This window comes from Halichoerus grypus, chromosome 6 (genome assembly GCF_964656455.1).
Source record: "Halichoerus grypus chromosome 6, mHalGry1.hap1.1, whole genome shotgun sequence".
Taxonomy (NCBI): Eukaryota; Metazoa; Chordata; class Mammalia; order Carnivora; family Phocidae; genus Halichoerus; species Halichoerus grypus.
Genome location: NC_135717.1, coordinates 114,091,686 through 114,119,174, shown reverse-complemented (window position 1 = coordinate 114,119,174; position 27,489 = coordinate 114,091,686). Strand labels below are relative to the sequence as shown.

The 27,489-nt window shown below is 42.3% G+C and overlaps 1 long non-coding RNA gene across 1 annotated transcript in view; it reads right to left on the bottom strand.

The window, feature by feature from the left end:
- LOC144382367 (uncharacterized) overlaps positions 1-22,458 on the bottom strand; it is a 422,766-nt gene extending 400,308 nt beyond the window's left edge. Inside the window, exon 1 of the long non-coding RNA XR_013449178.1 lies at positions 22,422-22,458. This is a non-coding gene — a long non-coding RNA (uncharacterized LOC144382367). The remainder of the gene's footprint in view (positions 1-22,421) is intronic.
- Positions 22,459-27,489: the final 5,031 nt, after the last annotated feature.

The following is a 27,489-nucleotide window of genomic DNA, read 5'->3' as shown; positions in this document are numbered from 1 at the left end:
TAGCCCTTTCCTCTGCTTTTCATCAGGAGTAACTGAAATCATACCAGAAGAATGAGAATCTATCCTATTTTTAGAGGCCTAGAGAAGAAATCTCTACCATTAACTCATTTTGTATATACTAACCCTCTAGAACTTCTTTCTCGTATCTTCTCAAAGCATGTCCCTCGTGCTTCTACCAAAGCCCTTCGCCTTCTCCAAACCTGAACACCACCATCCATAAACCCACATCTTCTATGGGAATGCTTTTGGCCTCACCTAACAGAAGCCTTAATTCAAATGGACTTAAATAGTCAATAAACTTATCACCTCTCCATACCAGCGGGTCAGAGGGTGTGTGGGTTCTGGACTGGTTTGATTTGGTGGCTGGAGAATATCCTCGAGGATGCAGGTCTTTCCATGTTCCCTTGACCATCTTCAGAGCTTGTTTCCATCTCAGACAGGTAGTGGGATGGCTGTTCAAGTCCAGAATACAAAAATCAGAGGGAGAAGAGTGGTTACTTCTTGTTATGCCTCCTTCTTAGAAGGGAGGAAGCCTTTTCTAGAAATCCTCCTGCAAACTTCTCCTCATGTTGTTGGTCAGAATGGGCCATTCTTGAGCCAAGCATTGACAAGAAGGATGACATTTCCACAACTGACCCATCACAGTTGGAGCAAACCACAAAGGCCACTCCACCTGCCTGGCACTCCTTCTGGCATTCCTCTCTAGCCTCTGGATCTCTCCTATTACCTTGTGCCATTTCCTCCAATGATTGGGAAGAGAAGGACCAAGAAGAGAAAGACAAGAGAACACAGATAGGAGAGCCAGGGTCATTCAAGATTCTAATAGGGATACAACTTAAAATGGAGAATAGAATTTATTGGAATAAATCCTTTTCCATATTTATTACAAGAGTTAGATCATGTGATTGGAGTTCCCCTTCAACCCTAAAATGCTTCTGATAGGAACCCGGGCAGTGAAGTTAGACAAGCTTGTGTGCCTTGAGATCAATTAGTTTAATGGTATCGAGCCTCAGTTTCCTCATTTGAAAAATAAGAGTAATGATCATCTTGTGGGTTGTCGTGAGCACTAGAAATATTATACAACTAGGGCTAGCATCGCACCTGGCTTTTATATATAGGTAATTAATATATGACAGCTGTTGTTTATAACAATAAAGAGAAGGAATTAGAGATGCTAGGACAGCCGCCGGAACAGCCCGCAGCAGGGACCCCAGGAAGGCCAAGCACTTTTGATTGATTATCATGAAATGGTAACTGCCAATATTGAATTATTTATTGTGTCAACTGCATTATTTATGCTCTCTCATTTAACCCTTTATTGCTCTTCTCCTTTTAGAGATGAGCATTCAGAAGTTCCCAAGACTGGTGAGTGGAAGAGCCTGGTCTGGAATCTGGATTTACCTTGTGCCAAAGCCTAAGGTTTTACTTAACCTTAACACAATAATGTTTCCAGACAGAAGTCCCTATCTCAAGGTCGCCTGGTTGTGCATCCTGAACGAACCACACCAGCATAGTACTCTTTTAGATTTCTTTGACTTGCTTTCCTTACCCGATTATTTTGAATCTTTTAAAATTGCATGTATGTTGATAATCTGTTATCATATACAGTCTGTTTTCACTCCTTGTCAACACTGATGAGAAACACAAAACCTCTTCACATTCCCTGCAAAGAAATCCACTGGCACCAATGATTAGTGAGCAGCGCAGATTTCACTAAAGACTTTATGGCAGGGACAGAGTAGCAGGATTATAGTACACACTTCACAGCAAGCTGTGGACGATTCTCAACGAACCCATCTGCTCTCAAGATTCTTCCTTCCCCACTGAATCTGCACAGTGTGGTGGATTGTTCTTCTCGGCACGTCTCCGCAGCAAAGCCCCCTCTGGGTCTTAGCTCCTTTCCCGTGGTCCTTCATCTCCAATCCAATGATCCCATCCCCTTTTTCTTTGCATGACATTTAGCACTTCTCTACCTTCTCCCTTGGATCACACACCTCAGCCCATCTCTAGAATCAACTAAAAATGTCTTCTCCTCATAGGAACCCAACCTCCTTAGAAAATGGGGAGGAAAGAGAGATAAATAATAATTCCTTGTCTTTTAAAGGTATAAACTGCCTCAGATGATCTTGGGTTGAAGTGGGGCATATATAAATAAGTACCTAATCTTCCTGGTCACACGTGCTGACCATGTTTGCTCTCCAGCATTCATGACCTCTGGCTCTATTGAACTGCTTCTTCATTTGCTATCAGGATAGCCTGAGGGCTACGGGAAAAGGTTTATGAGATTATGTGACTATTCAAAGAACAGTTATCCTCTTTATTTCCACAGGTATCTATATATCTCTTAAAAATATTTCCTCTGACTCTCAAAGTAACACATGCTCAGTATACATTATTTGGAAAATTCAGGAAAGTATGATGGAAAACATAAAAATCACTTATAATTGTACTGCCCATACTGACCTTCTGTTAACATTTGGGTATATTTTCTTACAGCTTTTTTTTTTTTTCTTTTCTAGTCTCTGTCTCTGTCTTTCTCTCTACCTTTAGACCTCTTAAAGATTTAAAGAAGTGTTCAAGAACAGAAAGCTCTCTTACCTTTGCTGTGGAAAATGAAAGAGAATGGATTCAACAAATGAGGTTGAAGACAAGCATCAGAATGACTCTTTTCTCTCTGTGATGAGAAGGGGAGGCCACACAAGATTAATGAGAAAACTCCTAAATGGCTGCCTGGCTTCTATAACAGTAGTCCCCAAATTCATGCCACTCGGGCAGTAATGTTGAAACACAAACACAAGAAATATGTTTATAATTTTTACATTTTAAGAACATACAAAGCAAATATGACAATCATCTTGAACCTGTGGTTTATTTTTATTTTTTATTTTTTTTGAAAGATTTTTATTTATTTGAGAGAGAGATCGAGCGAGCAAGCATGAGTCAGGGGCTGCAGAGGAGGAGGGAGAAGCAGACTCCCCACCAAGCAGGGAGCCCGATGCGGTGGGGGGATCACGATCTGAGCTGAAGGCAGAAAAACTGAACCAACTGAGCCACCTAGGCGCCCCCTGTGGTTTATTTTTAAATGGGAAGAAGTAAGCATAATTTCAAGAAAGACGTAGAAGGTTTGAGAGAATTTTCAACCCATCATTTAACTTCTACTTGAGAAAAAAACCCTACATTTTTTCCGCTAAAGGTGTGGTTTATCTTCTTATGTTTAATCAACTAGCCTCATGGGTCTTTCACTGTAGTATTAAAGTTAGATGTGGTTAGGGGTAATATGGAACTTCATGGACTATGTTTATTGACATAAACAATTGTGCTCAAGACCACAGCCTTTAAGAATCAAAAATAGTAAAAAAAAAAAAGAAGAAGAAGAATCAGAAATAGTAAGCCAGCCATTGTCTCTTGAGCATGTACCATATGCCGGATATGAGGCCAAGAAATATGCTTTTCTTTACATACAATCTCACGGAATTCATATAACACCCTTGGAAATGAGTCTTACTATCCTTCTTTGTATGTAGGAGAATTGGAGTTTTGAGAGATTATGTTATACACCTACTCAAGGTAACTTATCTCATAATTGGTAGTTTTGTCTGAATCTAGATTTAGTGTTCTTAACTAATAAATACCTTTTCTGTATTGTCATGACAATTCAGACACTCACAGGCAATGGGGTTTGGTTGTGGTTATGCACAGGTGGGGCTGGGACCAACTCAATCTTATTAGTTGAGGGGCAACATCCTCTTTGAATCAAGACATAAATGCTATTTGGAGGGAGAGATATTGGGTTGGGATAGAGGCATCGAACTGTTATCAACCATTGATACTTTATCTTGAATTGGCTTATTGATTAGTTCACTGGCCATTTCACAGGATTCTGAGAGAATCAAGTTGTTGTTTTTTCCAGTGAAGGTCTATTTCTCAGGGTTTGGTGTGGAAGGAGAGCCTCTGGGAAGCCATTGGAAAATATGGAAACAGAAGGAGGGAAGATTGAGTGCCAAACTTAATGGAATGAAATTCAGAGATAGAGCTTCATACATGGTTTCCTTCAAATTGAGAGTTGTGCCCCCATCTGGCCAAGGTACTAAATGTCCTAGCCTCTACAAAGGACCATACTTTTTAGATAAAAGACTCAGGAAAGATTTTAAAATCTTGCATAGCTTATACTTTTATCATGAAGCACTTGAAGACCAGATCAAGAAATTTAGAAATATCAGGACATTTAAAATCATATGGAATTGGGGCGCCTGGGTGGCTCAGTCGTTAAGCGTCTGCCTTCGGCTCAGGTCATGATCCCGGGGTCCTGGGATCGAGCCCCACGTCGGGCTCCCTGCTCCGCGGGAAAGCCTGCTTCTCCCTCTCCCACTCCCCCTGCTTGTGTTCCCTCTCTCGCTGTCTCTCTCTGTCAAATAAATAAATAAAATCTTTAAAAAAAAAAAAAAAAAAAAAATCATATGGAATTATACCTTAACAACTGGCTACAAATTTGGTAAAAGAAAAAGAAAAACAAAACACAAAGTTAGATTCCCATCTCATGCCAGACCCCAAATGCATTCCAGATGAATTAAATTTTGAGATTAAAAAAATATAAAGTTATCCAGAGAAAATATAGGCAAATATTTATTAATAATTATGGGGGAAATCAGGATCAGATTGGGCTATCCTCTAGAGGTTGGCATGGCATCCCATTCTGTTAAGAAAAGCCAGAAGGGGCACCTGGGTGGCTCAGTCAGTTAAGCGGCTGCCTTCAGCTCAGGTCATGATCCCCGGGTCCTGGAATTGAGCCCCACATCGGGCTCCCTGCTCAACAGGGAGCCTGCTTCTCCCTCTCCTTCTGCCTGCCGCTCCCCCTGCTTGAGCTCTCTCTCTCTCTGTCGAATAAATAAATAAAATCTTAAAAAAAAAAAAGAAAGAAAAGAAAAGGCAGAAGACACCAGGGGGTGTCTGTGGGTTCATGATTATGGGCCATAACCAAAAAGCGGTAGACCATAGGCCAAGGCCAAGAGGCTTCCAGTTTAGAGGGTTGGTCCGGGCAAGTGCAAAGGCGTTTGCGCTGCCACTTAGGAATAGAATGATAAACAGCAAAAGGAAACCCAGTTGAGCACAGCTCTAAAGGCCAACTTTTTTTGCACTTTGAAGGCATTTTCCAGCAAAGAAATTATGCTAGAAAAAGTAAGCATTGACTCCAAACTGCAAATTCTGCCTTTAGGACACATGTCAACATTCAGGCAATCAAGAAAATCACAGCTTTGAACCAGCAATGGTTGCCTAAACCTAATTGGAATGATGTCAGTTTGATTGCTGGGTTTGGCCATAAAAATCTTGCCGTTCATGACATTTCACATGTTTCTTTCGTCCTTGTCCAAGTGGAAGAAGGAAAGACCAAGATCTTAAGTTTGGGTAATAAAAACACAGTAATAATGAATTTCATAAAACCAACAAACAAAATGAACCCAAAATGTTCTGTTTAGTCTCATAGAGGGAAAAAAATCTATTTTATTCCTTCACTAGAAAACTCTAACCTCTCTTAGTTTTAACTCTAATTTTTACTGTCTTCCATCCCTCTCTTTAGCCATTTCAGTCTATTCCAGGTCTTTTATTCATATTTTCCATTTCTGATCATGCCTAGCCTACTCTCACCTTACCTGCCTTGTCTTTCCTTCTTTTCTTCCTCACATATAATGTTGAGACTCTGTTTTAAGGCTTAGTTCAAATATCATCTTTTCCATAAAAATTTTACAGACTGCCCCAGTTCTTGTCAGACGTATTCTAAACTCCAATAGCACGTTTGGTCTAATTTCTCCTCAGTCCATTAGGCATTTATTACGCTATTATTTATTTGGGGCATCATCACTTAGCATGTGATATGAATAGACACTACTTCAAATGACTGCCCAAGTTTTCAGAATTTTCAGAACAGGGCACACGCTCTAACCTTCTTTGGCCTCCTAGCCTCGGGCTACTCCTTGGGCGGTCACCTCCTTGTCTGCCTGCAGGCAGTATGGCCCCTTGTAAAAAGTAACTAATCAATTAGTCCTTCCTGGATTGATTGACTGACTAAAGTGACATTTCAGGAGATAAGACAGTAGTGACACAGGAGGGTTGGGTAAAAGCCAGCGTAAACCCTGTGAAGGGTGGTGGTTCATCCATGGTTTGAGACCGATGTGACATCAGCAGAAGTTATGCCAGTCCAAGGAACTCTGCAAGAACCGACATAATATATGTGCCATCCCACAGGATGCTCATAGCAATCCATTTCTATTGACATTTCTACAAAATCAGGCAGTTTTTCACTATTTCAAGCTTCAAAGACCTGTTCTTATGATTAAATGTGATTCATTAAACGTGCTAGTCAGAGGTAAAAACATCTAGAACCGGCACTGGTGCACAAGAGGTGCTTAGCTATCTTTCCTTTTCTCCTATAGCTTTGGGTGGCAAATGTTCTGGTTGTTTCCAAAGATGGCCCCACTTCCCCGCTCTTGCCTCAGAGATTTCATGGGATGACTTTTTGGTTGTTGAGGATAGTTCTTTATGGTATACTAAAGCAATTTCAGACGCATAATTTCATGTGGGCATCACATGACTCTAGTCAGATGAGTATTATTAATCCCTAATTTTCGAATGGGAATATTGTGTCTCAGAGAACTTACAAGACTTGCTGTTGGTGAATGACTTGAACTTGGATTTTTTCTGATTTAATAAAGGAGAAGGAATGAAAAGATGGAGAGGAAGTTTTGTTTTGTTTTGAATGCTATTACCTTGAGAATACCACAGTGGTGGAGACTGTTGGTTGTCTCCCAAACATAGGTAGATGTACCGTGAAGTGAACGTGTTGAGTGGCATTGGAAGTTAGGGAGCCGTGGAGAGATGAGTTTTTGATGAGCCTGGACAGCTGGCCTACATCCTTCTGGGCATTTGAGCCATGTTATAGATGCACATCTTTACCTTTGTGATAATGAAAAACCATGAAATGTTTGAATGTGGGGTGAGACATAATGAGATATGCCTTAAAAATGAAGCAAAACAAAACAGAACCAAAATTACTTCTTACTGCTGAGTAGTATTCCATGGTTTAGAAATAACATTGTTTATTTAACCATTTACCTATAGAAGGATGTTTTGATTATTCCCTGTTTTTAGCTATCATGAATAAAACTGCAATGATGAAGGTTTTTGGGTAGACATAAGTTTTCATTCCTTTGGGATAAATGCCCAGCTGTGCAATTGGTGGGTCATGTGATAGCTGCATGTTTAATTTTTTAAAAATCTGCCAAACTATTTTCCAGAGTAGCTGTATCATTTTATAATTCCACCAGCAATGTGTGAGAGATTGTTGTTTCTCTCCAACCTTACCAGCATTTGGTATTGCCACTACATTTGATATTAGCTCTTTTAATATCCCATCATAGTCTTTGTATCTCCTTAATGGCTAGTGATGTTGAAAATCCTTTCATGTACTCATTGGCCATCTCTATATCCCCTTCAGGCAAATGTCTCTTCGTGTCTTTTGCCCATTTTCTAATTGCAGTTTTTTTAAAATGTGAAGTTTCGAGAGTTCTTTATATATTCTAGGTATGAGTCTTTTGTTCAGTATGTGGCTTGACATTTTTGTCTCCCACTCTGTACCTTGTCTTTTCATCAAGGTTTTTCACAGAACACAAGTTTTAAATCTCAATGAAGTCCAATTTATTAACATTTTCTTTTATGGTGTCATGTCAAAGAACTCTTTACTGCCCTCTAAGATTCTCTTCTGTATTATTTTCTAAAATTTTTATAGTTGTACATTTTGCATTTAAACCTATGAGCTATTTGGAGTTAACTTTTTATATGAGACAAGATGTAGGTCAACCTTTTTATTTTTGTTTTTTGGTCTATGGATATCAGATTGCTCTAGCACATTTCTTGGCAATGCTATCCTTCCTCCATCAAAATGCTTTTGCACTTTTACTAAAAATCAGGGAGCCATATTTATATGAAGTGATTTCTTGGTTCTCTCTTTATTCTATTGATCTATGTGTCTATCCTTCTGCTAATAACATACAGTCCTGACTACCAGAGATATATAACAAGGCTTAAAATCAGGTAGGCTGATTCTTCTCACTTTTTCTTCTTTTCCAGAAATGTTTTAGCCCCTCTAGTTCCTTTGCTTCTCCTTGTAAACTTTATAATAATCTTGCTGTATCTATAGAAAATCTTGCTGGGATTTTGATAGGGATAGTGTTAAACTGTATATCAATTTTGAAGAATGGACATCTTTATTATGTTGAGTCTCCCGATCCAGAAACACAGAATATCTCACTATTTATTTTGATCTTCTTTGATTTCTTTCACCAGTGCTGTGTAGTTTTTGACATACGAGTCCCTTACATGTATTTCACTTTTTTTCGGCAGTTGTAAATGGGTTTGTATTTTTAATTTCAGTTTCCAGATGCTCATTGCTAGTATATAGAAATAGACTTGATTTTTGCATGTTGATTTTATATTTTGTGACCTTGCTGAACTTATATGTTCTGGGAGTTTTGTATAGATTCCTTGGGATTTTCTATGTAGACTATCATGGCGTCTTCAAATACAGGCAATTTTATTTCTTCCTTCCCAATCTGTATGCACTTTATTTCCCTTTCTTGCCTTATTATACCGGACTGATCTTCCAACACTATGTTGAATAGCAGTGGTAAGAGTAGACATTTTTTGCCTTATTCTTTATTGCATGAAGAAAGCATTTATTCTTTTATTATTAACTATGATGTTAGCTGTAGTTTTCTTTTTTTTTTTTGTAGATGTTCTTTATTAAGTTGGGGAAGTTCCCATCCTTTCCTAGTTTTCAGAAAGCTTTTGCCATAAAAGGCTGTTGAATTTTTTCAAGTGCTTTTTTTCGCATTTATTGATAAGATTATGTGACTTTTCTCTTTTAGCCTGTTAATATGGTGAGTCACATTGATTTATTTTTGAATATTTAGCCAGCTTTGCATTCCTGGAATAAACCTCACTTAGGCATAGTATATAATTCTTTTTATATATTGCTGAATTCTGCTTGCTAATATTTTGTTAAATTTTTTTGCATCTATTCTAATGAAAGCTAATTGGTCTGTAATTCTCTCTCTCACTTTCTCTCTCTCTCTCAGTACTGTCTTTGTCCAGCTTTGTTTTTAGGGTAATACTAGCTTCATAAAGTGAATTGAGAAGTTTTCCTTTTATCTTTTATTTTCTACACAAGATTGTATAGGATTTGGTAGAATTCTCCAGTGAAATTATCTGGGCCTAGAGCTTTCTTTTGGGGGGAGTTTTAAAATACTAACTCGTTTTCTTAATAGTCATAGGACTATTCAAATTATCTACTTCATAGTGGATAAGTTGCAGTAGTCTGTGTTTTTGAGGAATTGATCCATAGTATCTAAGCTGTCATATAGATTTGCTCACTGTATTCTTTTATTACCCTTTTGATGTCTACAGGTTCTGAGCAACATTCCCTTTCAGTGCTGACATTGTACTTCCTTTCTTTTTCCCTTTTTCCCCTTGCTTAGTCTTGTTAGATGTTTGTCAATTTTATTGATCTTTTCAAAGAACCAGCTTTTGTTTCAAGAACTTCTCTATTCTTTTTCTGTTTCAACCTCATTGATTTCTGCTCTTATCTTTATTCCTTCCTTCCTTCTTTCTTTGGGTTTATTTTGTCCTTAACTGCATGATATCACTCTAAGTCAGCATCTCAAAGGACAGGGACCACCTGACTTGTGATTGGGTAACTGGAAGACCAGGACAACCGAAAAATATATACCCCCCAACCCACTTCCCTCCCCCAGGCAGAAATTGATACAGATAAAACCTTTTGGGTAAAAAATTAAGAGTCCTTCTAGTCAATAAACTAAAAACACTGGCAAATCTCTATGTAAAAGGGGTTGTCTTTAACAGTCATGTGGTTGGCCCTAAGGCCATTTTTTATTGTCTCAGACCCCCAAAAAGCACAGTTTGAAAACAAAGAATGAAGGATAAAGACCAGTACAGCTCCATGTAATAACTCAACAGTCATTCAGTTGTGAAACGCTCACCGTGAGAGAGGCACTCAGCCAGCTGTGAGTGTGGTCTTTTCCAGTGTCAACAGGACCGTAAGGTCAGAGGAAGAGTTTCAGCTGTCAACCAACTATTCTGAGCACCTAGTAGGAGCAGGACACTGCGGCAGGGTTTGTGTAGGGTACAAAAAAAGAGTTTTAACAGTTTAGAGGAGGTGCTTATTTTCAGTGAGCTTTTGGTCTTAAGGCATTATAAAATGGCGAGTCCAGGGGTGCCTGAGTGGCTCAGTCAGTTGAGCCTCTGACTCTTGGTTTGGCTTGGGTCATGATCTCATGGGTCTTAAGATCAAGCCTTGCTTGGGGTTCTGCATTCAGCTGGGTGTCTGCTTGGGAATTCTCCCCTCTCTCCCTCTGCCCCTCCCTCCACTCACTCTCTTTCTCTCTCTAGAATAAATAAATACATCTTAAAAAAATTAAAAAAAAATAATAAAATGGTGAGTCCAGCTCCAAAATCATACTCGCATGCTCTCTAATCCACCAGTGTATAAAATACCCAAATCCTGGCAGATAACCAAAGCAGTTAGAACATGTCGGTGTTTCTGGATCTTACAAGGAGTGGGCCCATGGAATACCTAATCAGGACCGTGAGAAACTCCTACTGAATACCTGTCCCCTTCTTGGGAAATGGCTGAGGATAAAGTGTGGCTGTCTTTGCATTTCTCTTGCTGTTATTGTTCAGAATGCTCTGACCGAGCTAATAAGGAGGAGGAATAATGGCACAACATCGTGACAAAATTTGTTAACACTTGCAGAACTAGATGCAGTCCCCCAGGGGTCTTCCAGGTGCCTCACTATGCTCTCTTCCCACACCATACCATCGCTGTCTCCCGTAGCCCCCATTCCCACCTTGGGATGTCATCTCTGAGGTGCCTGTGTCCCTAGAGGGCTTGCAAACTCTCATGACATCCGGGGGCATATTTCATGGCATTTCCCTTAGAAAACTCAAAAGCCAGTATACACACTAGAGATCTGTCCTTCATTTTGCATTTATGCTGTCCTTATTCCACAAAAGTGAGCCCTGAAAATGTCAACAGTTGAATATAGAATGAGGTTTTTAAAAATAGATTTTAAAATGCATAATGGCAAATTTAATTTCAGTATTGAGGAAGATCCAGTATTCTGTCCTTAGTAACAATGAGATCTTCCAGATTCCTTATTTTGAAATACATTATCTTGTAAAGAGTGTCAGAAAGATGTCTCCTGAGTCAGGGACATGAAAATATACATCTCCGGGGAATTTGCAGAAAGCATTGAGGAGGGTTTGACTGCCTAGAGTCTGTGGGAAGGATACAGTTTTGTATACTTCAGTAGTATCCCAGAGCAAAGAGCTACTCCTGAGTACTTACCATGTACCAGGCATATAAAAGAGCCCAGTGCGATCGGTATTATTATCATCCCCATTCTCAAGAGTATGAAGTTGAGAGCTGGAAAAGTTAGGTGACGTACCTAGTAGCAATTAGCTAGGGCACGTTTAAGCTCAAATGAAGCCCCAACATATTTGATTCCGAAGTCTGTACTCTTGGTCACTGCCCCTTCCGCCTAGCGCTTTCTAGCCAAATGAATAAAAGAGCAAGGAATCCAATTACCACCTTATTCTAGAAGTTGTTACTTGTGGTGCCATATACGTGCCAGAGCCTTACCTGAGAATATGGGATGTGGGCTGCTCTTTCTGACCGATGGTACAAATGTACAATAACTTTTGTTTCTCAATACTCTACCTAATCCACTGAAACTTTTCCAAAGCACAAAAGCGTGTTTCAAAATGTCTGTCAAATTAGGCTGGTTTCCTCTTCCTCAGCATCATTGAGAGTAGTCCCCCTTCTTCGTGGGTTCAGCTGCCAGGGTCAACCGCAGTGTGGAAGCCCAGGATCCTCCTTCTGACTCGTAGTCAGAAGGTCATTAGTAGCCGAGGGCTACATCACCACGCCTACGTCATTCACCTGGTTCATCTCATCACAAAGGCATTTGTCAACTCACATCATCACAAGAAGAAAGGTAAGTGCAGAACAACAATAGGATATTTTGAGAGAGAGAGAAGGGTCACATTCATATAACTTTTATTAGAGTATATCGTTAAAATTATTCTATTTTATTATTCATTATTCTTACTATGCCCAATTTATAAGTGAAATTTTATCATAGGAATCAATATATAGGAAAAAATCATAGCGTACGTAAGGTTCAGTATTATCTGTGGTTTCAGGCATCCAGGGAGGATCTTGGAAGGTATCCCCCACAGGTAACGGGGGACCATTGTACTTAGAACTAAAATGCTCATGTCTGTTGGGGAGTACAACCTCAATTCTTAACTGAGTGAGATCCAAAGAGATACTGGAGCCCAGTCACTTTGTTCTTTTGCTTTGTTCTAGTCAGTAAGATGCCAGCCTCCAGGGCCCATGTGTTATTGGAGGACGTTCTCCCCATTGCCTCATGAGCTTGTTTTATGTCTTCCATAAGAATTTTAGGGAGTGTACTTGTGCTGACCAACTTCCTTCATCACTGGCATGAACGTCGATGGGAAAAACGTGTGAATAGACCAGGACATACTCTAATTTAGAAGGTAGAATGGAGTAAAAAAGTGAGTATAAAATTATCTACGGTAATTAGTATTGCAGTATTTGAAATGGATTGGGGGCATCTCTGGGGAGAGTGAATTAATAACCATCTCTCTTTAAGGTAGTGCATAATAAGAGTAATTAAGAAAATGAATATGCTGCATGGAGTTCTTTTTTTTCTCCCCTCAGTGGACACACAAGATTGGATGATTCAGCTGCTCCTGGAGCAGGATTCTTTACCCTGGGTTAATTGTGGGCCTTCCTGATGATACTTTAATAGAACAAGTGGGCACAGAGTGACAGCTGATGATGGGAGACTTGGGCACAAAGTAGAGCTACCATGGCCTGGAGCTAAACAAAAATTACACTGTTTAAGAATTCAGACTCCAAGAGCTAATATGTTGTCGACAAAAGGACAAAAGGCAGAAAGTTTCCACTAAGATGGGTAGGTTATAAATGCCAGGAAATCATAAAATGTGTATTTTTGATTGAGGCAAAAACAGCCCATATACAAAGGGAAACAGACTGAGGACAGATGACTTCATAAAAATCTCACATGTTGTGCTATGGAGACAAATGTGGTTGTGGGCACTCTTGCCTGTGTGTGGGCTAAGAGGCCTCTGAGAAAGGGACTATGTCTTTCCAGACTTCAGCCTCCTCATCTTGACAGTGACATTCTCGGATGTCCATGGCATTGAAAGAGGCTCTTTGGAGAAGCTCCTCTCTACAAAATCACCTGTGCAAAGGTGAGCATTCTCAGGGCAAATGGGGCTGACTTACGGTTAACTCTATCAGATGGCTTTTAAAATGAATCCAGAGAAAGATGGAAAGAGGAAATGCCCCTGTGACAGTCACAAGTCTTTATGATGTTCTTTTCCTCAGAATTTACTCTAAGCAAAGGTAGAAACCGGGACACAGAACTTTTGTCACAAATGGAAAGAGAAAAAGGGAAGCCAGTCATTTTATTCTAATTCATGTGGATTTAAAAAAAAAAAAAATCTTCCTTCATGGTTTCCATAGCTACCCCACCCCATTGGTTTTCATTTGCAACCAGCCTCAGGCAGAGGTCAGGGACTCGTGGCACCGCCCCACGGAGCCACATGCCCTGTGTGACACTGATTAACACCTCCAGATGTCACTGAGGAGGGCAAAGCAAATGCAAACAACTAAACAATTACCCTTTTCCCTTTTAACTTTGAAATGCTTATAAAAAAAATGACTCAAGAATGTCCTTCAGGCTAAATGCAAACTAGAACATTGAGGTTAACAATGATTGTCTGTAATAAAGTAAAATCATAGATTTTAAATATTTCCAACAAATGTGTTTCATATCCACAATAGGAGGCAGAAAATAAGATCATATTTATTTTAATGTTGAAACATAACAATGAAAAAAATACTCCCAGATTGACGAGATCAATTTTTCTCCTAGGGTCCCCTCCCCAAGTGATTTCTAGGGTGTAATGTCCCTTGACTTCATCCTGGTAGTTGCTGGTACCCACCACCAGGAATATATTGTCTGTTACTCTCCTGGGCTTCTCACACTTTCTCTGAAATTACTCCTCAAGGCTGTTTTCTGTCCCATTGTCATTTCATGTGTCAATAGAGTCCACAGTCTGAATGTTCCCAAGCAGAGTAGGTCCAGACAAGGATGTTAACAACTTTTCCTGAATGTTGGGGACTGTTCGATCTTGAGGCCTTTGGACCCCAAATAAAAACTTCAGGATCTATGCCTAGTTCCTAGCAGGCTCCCACGTGGCTCGTCCTCCAGTAGTGAGAAATCTGTGGAAGGAGGGTCCTCAGCCCCTCTGCTCCTCGCTTCCAGTCCAAGGCAAGACAATCCACCTTAGCACACTCATAGTTCCTCAATGAGAAACTCCTCCTCTGCCCTCCACCCCCTGAAACACACAAGACAGATGATCTTCCATGACCGACACAAATCTAAATGCACATTGAGAGGTTTTCTGATTAAAGATGGTTTTCTGATTAAAGACCAAACACACATGCTTATCTTCCTTTGGAGAGTCTACTGGAGAGATGTAAGGAAGACACACAAAAAGTTGAATCTCCAACAGCAAAGAGAATGGGAGGCAGGCTCAGTAGAAGAGCTGTTTGAACAAAAGTCCGAAAGGTGTGATGTGAACGCAGGATGTGAAATGGATTGAGGAAGCCATAATTGGGTTTGTTCATAAAGAAGCATCTAGACAGTTTGCCACACAAAACCATGAGGAAGTGTTGGGTTGGAGATGCTGGATATAGTGGAGGGCAGAAATGAAGCTTGGAGCCCAAAACGGGGGGTGGGGGTGTGGGGTTAGTTGACAGTCTGGGTATGGAAGAGTCAAACCTGCTTTCTGCCTACCCGGCTGGTGTGGACAGTGAGATAGCTCCCCCAGGCTGGAGACTGGCATTTCTTCTGGGGGAAGTTGGATGGATTTTGGTAAAAGACTTACAACATTTTAGCACTGGGGTCTCCCTGGGTCAAGGATGATTTTCCACTTGACAGCCTGAAGCGGGCCAGCAATTTATAGGCCGTTTCCCACATCGACAGAGCTCCAAATCAGCTTTTCGCTGAACCACTCAAATACCAACAGCCAAACAAGGACCTCCTGCACATTTGAAGGCACCCTCCAACAGGGGTGAGGCAGGTGTGTGGGCCCAAAGGAAGGAGTGAAAACGCAAGAAGAAGAACAGAGTTTTAAAATTAAAAATATACTTACTACCTGTGGTATAAGAAGGTCACCTGGAAGAGGGTGTTACGTGAGCCAGTCTGAAATCTCTCCCTCCTACAGGTGCACAAAATAACTCAGTCTGACATTTAGTCAACTAACAAGTACTGAATATCCATCTTTTATGTGTTAAGCTCATCCTAGGCATTGATGGTAATCTTTGGATTTTGAATGGCATACGATCGATTGATTATATCTGTGGCCCTAATCGCTTCGTCTGTGCCCTGCCTCTTTTACTGAGTACATTCTGCCTGGTGGGGAGTAAGAATGATGGGAACAGAAAACCTCCTTCTCTCTCACAGAGGTGAAATGACGGAAAGACAGTAGACATAAATACCGCTTGACCTACTCTGTGATGCTTTATAGCTTGCAAAAGGCTTATTTATCTCATATTTTCTTATAATCCTGTAAACTTGAATATCTTTCCAGTGGTCCTTTCACTCCAAGCCGGGCTTGAACCTACTAGGAGATGTAAAGTCCAACCGAGATGATGCATGCAAAGAGCTCCCTGGGCCTGCTGCCCAAGTGTGCAGGAAGAGGTGGTTGACTCGGTGAGGATTAGGAGCCAGACAAATGGAAAAGTGGAGCCAAGTTGGCCTTTTCTTGCCATCACTCCTGTTTTTGTACTTGCCTGCCTTCCTTCCTCCCTCTGTACCACAGTGTGTCTAGATTTTTACCCCTGGGTGCCCAAAGTCCCCTAGGAACCTACCCCCAGCCCCAGTCTTTAACCTCTGCTCCCACCTCCCATTCAAAATACATCAATCCTTGTCTTTTTCCTTCTGTTTTTCTTCCCCCCCTCCCCAGAACAATTTATAATTATGTTGTTAGCTTTGCAATCTGATTGTAAAGGCAAGGGCTAGACTTGATCGTCTCAACCAAAGCAGACTGAATCCTTTTTACATGATTTTCCAATAAAATTTAGCCCAGGGCTAACCGCATAGACACCCTTTCCAATGAGTTGGAGGAAATGAAACAAAGTACAGAGAGAAGGGGGTTCAAGTCAAGTGCCTCCTGTGAGACCCAGGTCTGTGATCTTGAACATACTGTGACGGTAGTTGATTCTGAATTCCAAAGGTTTGTTTCAGAATCACCTAAGAATCTTCAACAGAGGAAATTTCTATCTTTTTGCAAACGGAACGGTACAAAGGTAAGTCACAATTATTCGGGTATTCAGGAAAGGTGGGGGTCCCTCTTGGCATTGCCAATTGTACCACAAAGGCAGGTGGGTGCCTGCTTTGTGGTCCCAAGTAACTTGCCATAGGATTCGCTGAATGGAAGGAAGATTCAGACTCTCCTGACTTGTAGAAATGTGAGTTGGGGGAAAAAAAGTGCTTTCCCTAGAGATTTAACCATTGACCTGTGGAATAAACTTCAACCTTCTTCCAAAGGAGGAAGCAGCTTTAAGCCTTTCCACAGGAAACTCCAGCTCTTCGCCTGGCACCACATCAAATGTCCTCGACTAAATATATAATTTTTAGAACTACGTGGTAGAAACTTGGGTGAATATTTACATGGTATAGATCTCATTCCCATACAAAGACTGTTTGGTGTATAATGCAGGGTGGGTGGTGTTGCAGTGATGGTAATGGTTGGGGGCGGGGTGTGTGCGCGCATGGGCACGGATGATGGTGGGGGTGTGCGAGTGCGCACGCGCTTGTGCACCCATCTGAGATGGAAAGAAGAGCGAGACAGTGGAATATTTACCTATAAAATTTGGCTCTAACCGCCCCCCCCATTGTTGTATATCATTACAACCATTTTCAGCCAAATAGTGCTTGTCTCACTTTGATTTTACAGGAAATAAAGCCAGCATTCCATCGTGGTGGGTGACTGTGGAGTGATACTGTGTGGTAAGAATTAGCCATCTGCTGAACAGATAAGCAAGGATCATTACTGCCCAGATTCTAAGACAGAGCTTCCTGTGGGGTCAGATGATTTCAGAAAAATTCTTATGGTGAGAATTAACTGAATGGCCCATCTGCCAGCACCCCCCGGTCCAAATTAGAGCTGCCTCAGCCGCACTGATCACATACTTCCTAGTAGAAGAGATCCTCGTGAGGGACTGGCACCAACTGGCCGTGGACTCTGACTGCTTCACAGTTTCTGCTTTTATCTCCGAGAGCCATGGTCTGTGTGTGACTCTATATCAATAAAAGGAAGAGACACAATGATCATGTTCAGATGATCTGATTTTCTCTGAGAAAACCTAAAAAAATTAATTAAAAGGTTAGAACACAGTGGCTGAATACACTCAGATCAACACGTAAAACTGTGAAGAGGAAAATGGTGCAGACTTGGCGCAACCAGGATGAGGTCTAATGCGGGGACGCCATGAGCCATTGCCCGGAGACAGCCTGTCCTGGGAGCTCCCTGATAAACTCATATGCTTCAGGGAAGATTCCATAAGCAGTTAAATTCTTTCCTTTGATAACCCTCATCAGCCTACTTAAGAACAGACTGTCCAGACGGACTCCTTTGCTAGACACGAGCTAATCAGTTTACCTAGAAAATGTGCAAACAAGATTCCCTCTCCCAGACTTTTTCTCTCCTCTTTCTCTTATAAATTCTGACTTTTTTGTCTTCCTTCCTTGACAATAGTCTATCTTTCATTCTTACTCTTATGAGTAAATTTGCATGCTTACAACGAACTACTATGCCATATCAATAATCACTTATAAAACATAATTTTAAAAGAAGAATTGCTGTGAAAAAAGGAATCAGTCAAAATTTAAACCTGTTACCAATTTTAAGAAAAGAGTATATCTTTAAAAAATATATACATGGCTATATTTTTATTGCTATGTGGCAAGCGCCCCCAAAACTTGATGCCTTAAAACAACCACCATTTTGTTTGTTCATGATTCTGTAGTGGCCCTTCTGTTGTCTCACTTGGGGTAGTTCATGCCATTGCAGTCAGGTGTTGGAGGGGGGCCAAAACATTCAAGATGGCTACCCTCATGTGTCTGGAAATTTGGTGAGGACAGTTGGAAGGCTGAAATTTCTCTCTCTGTCTCTCTTTCTCTCCTTGTGGCTTTCTCTGTGTGGTTAGCTTGGGCTTCTTTACATGATGGAAAGGCCTACATGTGCAAGAGCTTAGTGTAAATATGGGAAGCATGACCCAAGTATAGGTCTACCGCAATGGCTCTCTGTTCATCCTTCAGTGGCATCACTCTGCTCTGTGATTGCTAGTTTATTCCCAGACTGGAGGTGCCATTGGTTACAGTTGTACTTCAATATCCTTAGAGCCCAGCATAGTACCTGGTCAGTGCACAAATACCCATTGGATAAACGAATGGAGGGATGAACATGTTGAGTAACATACTCCAGTCCTCGCTGGGAGAACTAAAGATGGAGCCATGAGAACCAGCTATTACCTTGATTTCTCTCATTTTTACACAGCTTCCTTCCTGTGCCCGCTGTGAGGTGTCAAAAGGTACAGAAAGAAGTGCCTTTCCCCTAAGCTCTGTCTGCTTTTGTCACAGCTTTACAAATCTCTGGGTCATGTCTCTCCTCACTGTTTTTAGGAAACAATGGAATCCTGCAAGGTATGTGGTCCGGAGTGTGTTTTGTATAGCAATTTTTAATCAGACCAGTTGAAAAAAGAAGTCTAACACTAGCCCCGAACTTCATGGATATGTGAGTGGTCAGAAGAGGAAAGCACAGGGATGGTGGGATGGCCCAGAATGAGGCGGGCTGTGTCGACCAGCCACATGGCAGTGAATGTGACAGGACGGCTAGCGGAAGGTGCAACGTTTCTTACAAGACAGGATTGTACTTAGAAGAAGCCCAGAGGAACTCTCTTTAACTATATTAGTCAATCCTTTTGAAAGGTTGGTATGGGGATGCCTGGGTGGCTCAGTCCTTTAAGCGTCTGACTCAGGTCATGATCCCAGGGTCCTGGGATTGAATCCCACATCAGGCTCCTTGCTCAGTGGGGAGCCTGCTTCTCCCTCTGCCTGCTGCTCCCCCTGCTTGTGCTTTCTCTCTCTCTCTCTCTGACAAATAAATAAATAAAATCTTAAAAAAAAAGAAGAAAGAAAGTTTGCAATGGTTTAGTTGAAAAGATGAACAGGTATCAAGAGGTTCAGGTGTCAGCTCTGAGGTTTCCTTATTTGCCCTTGTGATATGGGCTGGTGTTTTCCTTCTCACGGCCTGTGAAATAAGAGGGTTAGGCCAGCTGGGTAGCTTTCACCCTGTGCTCCTGTCTGGGTACCCGGGAGATGTGCAGGTGGGTGAGGCGGCCGCCCTGACTTCAAGCAGGCCACCGCTACAGTCATCTCTCGTATGTATCTCTCTTATATGTTCTTTCTGCTTAATACTTTGTTTGAACAAAAGGTGCTGCTACTAAAAAACATTATTTTTAAAAAATTCCTTTCATCTCTGGAATTCTGTGGCTCTTCTCAAAATCCATGGACTGCTTTGAATAATCAATTATAATTTCATGTTACTTTTCTTTTAGGGAAGAGAAAAAGCACATAAAGAAACCATGTTAGAAAAGCTGCCCCTGGCTTTTGATGTTGTTTTGTATTTATTTTGACATCTATAGCAATGGTTCGTTGGGTGCTAACCCACCTTCTGGTCTAAAGGATGGAGAAGTAGTTTGCAAACATCCCTTTATAAGCCCTGTGATGGTTGCTTTCCAAATTATTACCAATTTCAGAGTCTTTGGAATCCAAAGACTTAATATACAATTTGTATCTTGTATTCTCACATACACTCCCCTTCCCAGTGTTTGGGTTATATGGACTTATGAAATAGAAGATTTTTGGTGTCGGAGGGCCGTCTTTTGAAGCATATCCCCTTTGCTGATTGTCAGGATTCTCTCTTGGCTGTTGTGTGTGGACACACTTTCATTTCTTCAATCCACATTGAATGAGCACCTACTATGTGCCAGATACTGTTCTGGGCCCTGGGGGTACAGCTGTGAATGAGAGTCCCTGCCCTCATGAAGTTTACAATCTGCATGCATGAGTAGGAGAGGGAGACAATAAACAGATAAGGAAATAAATTAGGCACTTTCAGATATAAAGAAAAAAACCCAGCAAAATAAGGGAAAGATTATTAGAATGACATGGTTGAGGTGTTTTTAGCAGAAAAATGAAAATGAGTGAGCCATTTATCAAAGAGCTGGGGGGCATGGAAAGGGGCTTGGAGGGGGAAAATGTTCCAGAAAGGGGAAGGAACAAATGCAAAGCCTGGAGCAGAAATGGAGCATTATATTTTTGAAGGACAGAAGGCCAGATGGAGATGATGATGATGATGATGATGATGATGAAGATGATGGTGAAGATGATGATGAAGAAGATGATGACGATTTTTTAAGAAAGGCAGACTGTCACATGCAGCACCTCATTTGGATGTGTCTGGAGTATGGAAACTTGACTACTCTATGTTCTCCTACAAATGGACCCTGAGAGCTTGTTTGGAGGTTCTAGCAGGGGTGAGCAGCTATTCAAACATGCTTGACCGACGAATAGTCCTCCTCTGTCTGGGTAGGTTGTCCTCTTCAACCGAGCAAGCAGCTTCAGGAGGGACACACATGGAGCAGTGAGGGAGGAAGAGGATACCCGCCTAGCCAGCCAGATCAGCCGAATCAACCCTGGGGATCAGTGGGGTGACAGATGTCGCAGCCAGATTGCCCTCCCATCCATGACTGGAGATTATTGAAGGAGAGACAGAATGGTAGGAGATAAAGTTGTAGGGAGGCCAGATCAAGTAGAGCCTTGAAGGACATGGAAAGGGGTTTGGATTTTATTTCAAGTACAACAAACTTGACAGGTTTGAAGCGAGCGTGTGAAATGAGCTGATACCCATTTTTAAGTGAGTCATGAATGATTCTACGTCATTGCCCTATTTTATCTTTTTAATAGCACACAGCATAATCTGAAATTAACTTGCCTGTTTGTGTATTTACTTGTCTATCATCTGTCTCCTATACCTGCACACCAATAAAAGGTAAACTCTTGTGATTATTTTGCCTCTTTTGTTCACTGCTACGCAGCCAAGTGTCTAAAATAATGCCCGGCACATAATAGGTGCCGAAACTTGCTTGTTGACTGAATGAGGGAGTGAATTTGTCCACTTAGGTCATTAAATCTGAGAGGAGCACTTATGGTTTGTGGGTGGGTGACAAAGTAGGAAATAATGATATTTAGTGGCCCTTTTCTGGTTGTACCTGGGGTAATGATTCCCCGAACACCCCCACCACCCCTGTGTCATTTACAGGCGCAGTGTGATCACAGTGAACTCGAAGTCTATTCCTGGGTTGCAGGGACAGGTGTGTGTGTCTTCTTGAAACACTCGAAGTGTGGTGAAGCATGGGGAGAGCAGGCATTTGAAATAGGGCAGGTCCGGAACCAAATTTCTCTTCTGGCTCTTGCCAGCTGTATGATTTTTGAGTCAAATTGTTTTAAAATCACCACCATCGTGACCTCAAGACTTTGTCATGAGTGTTTTCTATGAGGCAGTTACCCTGTTCTGTGCTTAGTAAATACATGAACTAGAAACTTACTCAGATAAATGTTGTTTCCCTTCCCAATGGGAGAAAGAAGGGGCTTGGGTGCTGATGGGGAGGTTGTAAGCCAGTTAGAGGTGGGGGCAGCCACCAGGCTGTGCAGTTAGGCCAGCACCTGCTAAAATTCCTAGCTCCACCCCACCTGCCGCGGCTTCAACCACCAGGGCATCCCAGAAAAGCTGTGGGTTCTGCTTCCTGAAAAACCAAAGCCAGGGATCATCATGATAACAAATACTCACTGAGGGCTTACCATGTGCCAGGCGCTCTTCTAAGCATTACCCATTTCAACTAACTTGGTTAGTCCTCATGAGGATCCCTCCCACCTTACTGCACAGCTGAGGGAACTCAGGTACAGGGGTCAAGTAACTCACCCAGTGGCACATGGGTGGGGAGTGGCAGAGCTGGGGTTTGAACCAGAGCATCTGGGCGCCAGAAGCCTTCCTCTTAACCACACTGCTCTCTTCGGACCCCAGGGCATGAGACATGAGAGGTGGTCTGAAAAGCTGGGAAGATGAAAAGTAACCCGTGTCTGTGGTCTCAAATGGTGCCTTAGCACCCCCGCCCCCCCCCCCCCCCCCCCCCCCCCCCCCCCCCGCCTTAACATCCCCAGGACCTACTGCCCGGCCAGGCTTCTAGTCAGGCCCACCAGAGAGGCTTATTTCTAGAAGATTCCCTAGGACCCATGGCCCAGTGGCTGCCGACCAGTCGCAATCTGCCACACACTGCCTTTGCCTTCCTGTTCCAGGTGAGCGGGGACGCACACGGGTTTCTCGGGTTTCTCGGGCTCGTGTCTGTCCGGGTCCCCCCATCTCCTGCGTCTACCACCTCCTCCACACACAGCAGGGGCGCCTTCCTGGGGACACCTGTGCAGGCTTTGCAGCCCAGCTTTGAGTCCGTGACTGGCTTCTTCCACCTCGCGTCTGACTGGTGTGACCCCGCGCACACACAGTGCCTAGCACACATAGGTGCGCAAGAAACAGCAAACAGAAGAGAATTTCAGACAATGATGAAGAGCCGGCAGGGCCGCGGCGCTCCTGCCTTCTGCGGGTCCGGGAGCGGCGCCAGGTGCAGAGCCGCCCTTGGGCCCTTGGCACAGACAGACAAGCACTTTAAAGTGCAATGGCAAATTTAAACATTAAAGCATGAGGAATATTTTCATTACTACACCTTGCCAAATGGAACCGGAGCAGATTTTGATATAAAAATTGACAGGAAGCAAAAGTGGAATGAATAAAAATAGAAAAGAAATTACCAAGCTTTGAAAGGAAGTATACAAGATGAAAATGGAATGAAATCTACCTTGACTGGAGGAGATTATATAAAAATAAATAAATTGACAGTAAATTAACATGTAGCACATCCATAATCTGTCTTGAGGGGATAACAAAAGATATTTTTATTATCTCAATGCAGAATTTTGGTTGATTTTTTACCCCCATTGGCTCCTGAAATGAGAGGTTTCGTTTTATATAGAACTAAGTGTTATGCTTTGCCCAGCTGCTGGGGAGTCTGAGACGTGTTTCTGTCTAAACGTCCCTGGATTTTTCTTGGATGAAATTTTCTGTGAAGTTGACAATGATTACCTAGGGGTTGGAGTGTGTGTGTGTGTGTGTGTATGTGTGGGTGGTGTGTTGTTTGGGGTTGTGGGAGATGGAACTTTTCAGGGTTGAAACCCTTAGAAGTCTGATATGGCACCTGCAGAACCTAATTAGGAAGCGGAAGATCCAGTCCCTTCTCTAAAGCTTATAATAGCTTCCCATGGGCAAATCGCCTCATCTCTGGGTCTTAGTTTCACTAATTATAAAATGGAGATGCTAATTGCTACTTTTCCTGTCTCATTTATGAAGATCAAATGAAATAATGGACATGAAAGTACTTTGAAGAGTCTAAATATGATGCTAATGCAAGGAATTATTTTTATAATTTTTCTAGGTAATAAAATTATTCTAAGTGCAATTCTAGGACTGCAAAGATTTATTTTGAAGAGCGGAGGAATAGCAATGCATAGTAATTGCATATATTTAGATATTATCTTATAATTTTAAAACTCCACAATGTACATTTACCTACCAGATTTACCCAATAATCCTGTGAGGTAAGCAGCTCTTTAGACAGATGGAGAAAGGCAGAATGAATTGCACGAAGTGTCCTGGCTCTTGAGTGGTGGAACCAGCCCCAGAGCCCACATAATCCCACAGATGATCCAACAGCTGCCATCTTGAAGTTGCCGCCAACTTGGGGTTGGGCTGTGCATCGCAAGGTGCCTCACTCTGGACTGGACTCAGGAGGATTTTTTAGACTTTGGAGATGGATACTGTCAAGGACAAGGCACAACCTTGTCCCCAGGTTTCCTTTAAATAGGAAACCAGACTAGCTGAAAAGAGGGACCAAGGCAGAAACCCAGCTGTAAGATTTGGAGCTCCAGGGGAGGACTGGACTCAGAAAGGTCATCAGAACAGGTGTCCAGAGTCAGGTCATTTGAAGATCCACTTGAATCACGGGGCCATGGTGGAGGACTGTGGTCTGGGTTCAGGGAGATGGTGGGCACCAATGGTCAGAACTGGAAAATGCAAGGGCCGACGTGGACAGCAGTGACCACACTGAGCCCAGACTGGGGCTAGAGCACGCAATACCTTTGCCTCAGGTTGGGGACAGATTAGGAACTCCAGATGCTCACTTTTTCTACTCCTCCGTGGAATTCAAAATGTAACAATACTGAACCTTATCATAAGCATGCAGAGGTCTGACAAAATTCTGATTTTCCCCATGATGACCACGTGCTTTAAAAAAAAAAATCAGCAAAGTTGTTTCTGACCACTCTACCATTTCTAGCTTCCTCCTACTGCACTTTCTCCATCCTCTTTCTCATTACACTTTATCACTTTCTCATATACTATATAACATGTTTCTTTATTTTGCTTATTGTCTGTCTCACATCATTAAAATTTAATGGTACGAACTCACTGCTGTGTTTCCAGTCCCTAGAACAGTACCTGGCAAAGTCATGCTCCATACTTACTGAGTGAAAGAATCACTCTCTCCCCATTTTTGTCCCCTCTCTGCTTTGCTGTTGCTGTAAAAACAGTGTGGGTTCCAAGTCAGGTAACTTGGCACTGCCGCTGGTCACAGTGGGTCCTGAGAACTGGTGGCAGGGCCCTTCTGAGCCAGGAGTAGAGGATCTAGTGAGTGCTGGTGGGAGGGGGCTGGTGGAGAGGTGCTGCAGAGGCACTAAGTACTAATGGTGGGATCTCGGTGGCTGATGCAGGCTGGTGGGGGGCTGTTTACGTGGGGCATTGTCCTGGCCTGTTCAAATTGACCACGTAGGCAGCAGCTTAGCACGCCTGCTGGCAGTGGGGCCAGAAAACCTGGTTCCATTTTGTCCCCGGCAACTCGGCCAGCCTTGGAGCCTCGGGCAAGGTTCCCACCTTTTGCAGACCAGCCTCGGGATGTCAGCAGTAGCTGTCTGCAAGGAGGGCAGGGAACAGCTGGTTAGGGTCTCTCTGGGTCCCACCCTTCCCATTTTGACAAATCAGGAAAATAAAAGGAGGACATATGGTAAGACACAATTGCTCTGCTGGGGTCTTTGAAGAAAGAGGACAACCTCATTCAGCGGGAGTCTTTGGATAATTTTGACAGGCTGAGCAGGGCACTGGCTTCTGCTCCACGTGTCACGATATCTGCCCCAGACAGTCTCTACCCAAGTTTTTGTATCATTGCTCACATTGCAGACGTTCTCACAAGTCTCCGAAGTTTAGCCATGATTGATTTGTATTTTTCTTGTAGTTGAATTAAAAACAGGAGTGATCTTGTACTATGGGAGGAAAGGTCCATTTGTTGTTGAAAGAGGATGCATTTTGAATCTCTTTGGGCACCCAGGATTAGATCATGTATTTTCAATATGCAAACCCTTTGATGTTTGACAAACATCTTCAGTCCAGAAATAATTTTTAATCTTTTCCAAATGTCTAGATAACATGTTTGTTGAAGTAAACTTTTTATTGAAGTACAACATGCATTCGGAAATGAGCTCAAATGCCCAGTGCTCCATGACTTTTCATAAAGTGAACACATTCGTGTGACAGTGTCCAGATCAAGAAACAAAATGACCAGCTCACTGGTCACACACCCCCTCACCCCCCCCCAACCACCACCAACAATCACCACCATGATGGTAACACCTTTGCCTGCTTGGGAACTTGCCAGGAATAGAGGTACACGGTATGCACTCTTCCGTGCCTGGAGTCTTTTGCCCAACAATTTATTTATAAAGACAAAGTTCTGGACCTGACACCAAGGGAGGTGGAAGATAAGAAAGGACAGGCATTCTGGTCTAAAGGCTGGAAGACCTGGTGTCAGGCAGATGGTGGCCTCAGGCAGAAACAAAGAATGGAAGAAGAACCCAGATAAGCACGGATGCAAACTCCCCATCCTACTCCTCTCAACCACTGACTCAGTGTCATTTTGATTATATTTGAAGGGACACCGGGGAGGACTCCCTGAAGGGGTGATTACAAGCATGGAGAGGAAAAGAGAGGCATCAGGATGACCCTTTAGGTCTCACTTGAAAACTGGGTTGTTGCTAATTACTGGGTTGGGGAAGACTGGGGTGGGGGGCACAATATTTGGGGGAGTGTTAATCAACTGTTTTGTTTTGGGTACGTTAGGTTTTGAGATGCTTCTTAAACAAAATCCAAGTGGGTCTGGAGCCGGTAGGCGGCGGGGAGCAGTCAAAGCTCGAGTTACACATTTAGGAATCATTAGAATGAGGATGGTTTCTAACTCTATGGGGGGAGGGGAACAGTGTTTGTGTCACCTGGTGAGAGACTGAGAAATGAAGTGAACAGCAAGCAACATGGTGTCTTTCTCTTCTATCCCATCAACCTCCTTTATATACTGTGCTTGCCTTGCAAAGTACATCCACTCAGCCAGAGGCCCAAATCCTCCCCTTGACCTCCAGACCCTTTGGTTCCTCTCCTCCCCCAACCCTTCCCTTGTTTGGTATCACAAAAGCCCAAATAATTGAGGAAGAGGAAATTTTCTTGAGAAAGGGGGAAGGTGGAAGGGTAGGGAGGAGGGTGGTGGGTCTGGTTGTTGGAAAACTCTTCTTGACAAAAAGGAGGAAGAAAGCCTTAGGACACATTCCAATTTGTACTGGTAGGTGTACTCATATATTCTGGCCCACCGTATTTTTATTACATATTCATATACATGAGTTGTCCCCAGAATTTTCTTGAAAGCAGGAAATTTCTCCCTGTGTTCCAAGAGAATTTCACTATACTGTAAACCAAATAGTTTAGCAAAATATATTTGTTGGATAAATTTTCTCCTTGCCTAAAGGACTAAATTGCTTATCTATATATTTATTCCAATATTTAACAATTCAACTGTAGTAGGCTAAATATTTACTGGGCCAGTGTGTGTGTGTGTGTGTGTGTGTGTGTAATTTAAGGAGTCATAAGTAGGCTCCTACATTGTGTAAGCAGTGGTATTTGGGAGTAGAAAAAGAATCATGTCAGATGAAACTCCTCTCCTTCTTCATTGCTTAAGTGTTAGCATCCATTGCTGTCCAGTACTTAGTTTTCAACCAAGGATAGGATGCTGGAATGAAGCCCTGGCAATCCTTG